At 44.4% G+C, this 2,510-nt stretch overlaps 1 protein-coding gene across 1 annotated transcript in view; it reads left to right on the plus strand.

The window, feature by feature from the left end:
* LOC113217565 (DNA-directed RNA polymerase II subunit RPB1-like) overlaps positions 1-2,510 on the plus strand; it is a 13,966-nt gene that overhangs the window by 8,724 nt on the left and 2,732 nt on the right. The window lies entirely within an intron of this gene.

Consider the following 2,510-nt stretch of genomic DNA (forward strand, 5'->3'; position numbering starts at 1 on the left):
TTATAATATTTATCTCATTTAAAATGAAGTACAACAAAAATTGCAGCTCGGATCTTCACCATTGTGCGTCGCTCGGTAACGATTGAGTGGACCGAGTACACCCAAGGGTAAGGCTCAGCTGTAGTCGAAGGGCGTTTTACCTGTGTGTAGTTCTGAGAATGGTTGCTATCAACTGTTTCTCGTGTGCAAGGTGATGTGAGAACGCGACCTCCAAACGTCGTTTACGTCACCGGCCCTGATTAACGTAACCCGTTATCGTTAACCGCAACGAGTTAACGGCGTTAACGTTAAATCGATTTCAAGGATCCCCTGGTGCCCTGAAATATGCCAGTGATTGGTCGCAAAGTCGGCGGGCGCACGGGTGAGAGGTGAGGAGGGGACCCCTCACCTCCTCACCTCTCATCCGTGCGCCCGCCGAGTCGAGGATAGGCAAACCCGCAACACGGCGGCGCGTGCTCTGAATCACCCGGTACACATGATTCCCAGAGTTATTGCCTCCTCGCCTACACTTTAAACTGCAGTACACCTTGGTCCTACACTTAAACCAGTAGGAGACACCATGGCCCTACACTTAAAAGTGTGATAATATATGACACTTGAGTTTTCGGAGCACGACTGATTGTCCCATAACAAATGCGATGGGGTGGATATAGAGAGACTCTCTAGTTGGGTAGTAGGAATCAGCGTGACTTCTTGTACTTGGTCATTGATTTCTCAAGTAGATATCACTGATGTGAAGACATACAAGCTTGAAAACTCAAGGATCAAGTACAATTTAATTGGTCTAAGAACTCATTTTTGGGGGGTGCGGGTGCTTCTTGCAGAAATAATCGGTTTACAGCTATTATTGAGTAAAACACCGAAAACTGCCCGAGTAAAATAGTGTTTTTTACTGAGTTTAAAACTCAAAAAAACAGTTTTTTACTATCCCTTTAGATCTCTACGCGGCACGATCTTGCCGAAGAGAAGAAGATACTGTGACGGTATCTCGTCACGACCCTTACACTTCGTGCCCCCTGTGACGTGTCTCGGCACACCGACGCGGCACTGGACTACGCCACAGTCAACTACTAAAGTCTCTTTCCCTTTTCCCATGACGTGGCGCTGCACGCCGTTATAGTCGCAGTTTTTCTCGCACGACACTTAAAGGACCCCTCTACGACGTCTGAAGCATGCGTTCACCTGCACCTACATACTCCCCAAATTTCTGCATTTCGACGACATTGAAAAAAAAAAGGTCGGATAAAAATTGAATCGGACAAAATGTAGGTCGAACAGCGTTTCTTGGGCCTCGCACAAGCCGAACGGAACTTACGCGAACATGCAGAACGTTGCTTATTTGAAACGGAAGTGGGTGAACACAATTATTATAGAAAAACAAAGTTAGTCTACTAACACCTACTAACAAAGTGAATCCCAAATCGTGTGTCGTTGGTGAAAACAGATCCACCTGCTGAAAAGTGAGATGTTGGCGGGACCCAATTTCCAACATCGAGTCCGCAGAGAACGAGATGAGTGTATTAGCTAAACGATGTAGTCTACAATGATCTACTAGCAAAATATATCCCAAATCGTGTGTCGTTGGTGAAAACAGATCCACCTGGTGAAAAGTGAGATGTTGGCGGGACCCACACCATCGCAACGAGTCCGCAAAGAACGGGATGAGTTGATTACCCAAATAATGTAGTCTACTATCATCTACTAACAAAATATAACCCAAATCATGTGTCGTTGGTGAAAACAGATTCTCTTGGTGAAAAGTGAGAAGTTGACGGGACCCACACCCTCACAACTTGTCTGCAAAGAACCAGATGAGTGTATTTGCCGAACAATGTAGTCTACTATCATCCACTAACGAAATATAACCCAAATCTTGTGTTGTTGGTGAAAACAGATTCTCCTGGTGAAAAGTGAGATGTTGGCGGGACCCACACCACCGCAACGAGTCCGCAAAGGACGGGATGAGTTGATTACCCAAATAATGTAGTCTTCTATCATCTACTAACAAAATATAACCCAAATCATGTGTCGTTGGTGAAAACAGATCAACCTGGTGAAAAGTAAGAAGTTGACGGGACCCACAACCTCACAACTTGTCGGCAAAGAACAAGATGAGTGTATAAGCTGAACAATGTAGTCTACTATCATCTACTAACAAAATATATCCCAAATCTTGTGTCGTTGGTAAAAACAGAGTCTCCTGGTGAAAAGTGAGATGTTGACGGGACCTAAACTCCCACAACGAGTCCGCAGAGGACGGGATGAGTGTATCAGCCAAACAATGTATTCTACAATCAACTACTAACAAAATATAACCCAAATCATGTGTCGTTGGTGAAAACAGATCAACCTGGTGAAAAGTGAGAAGTTGACGGGACCCACAACCTCACAACTTGTCAGCAAAGAACAAGATGAGTGTATAAGCCGAACAATGTAGTCTACTATCATCTACTAACAAAATATATACCAAATCTTGTGTCGTTGGTAAAAACAGATTCTCCTGGTGAAAA

This window comes from Frankliniella occidentalis, unplaced genomic scaffold (assembly GCF_000697945.3).
Source record: "Frankliniella occidentalis isolate FOCC.00 unplaced genomic scaffold, Focc_3.1 Scaffold11, whole genome shotgun sequence".
NCBI lineage: Eukaryota > Metazoa > Arthropoda > Insecta > Thysanoptera > Thripidae > Frankliniella > Frankliniella occidentalis.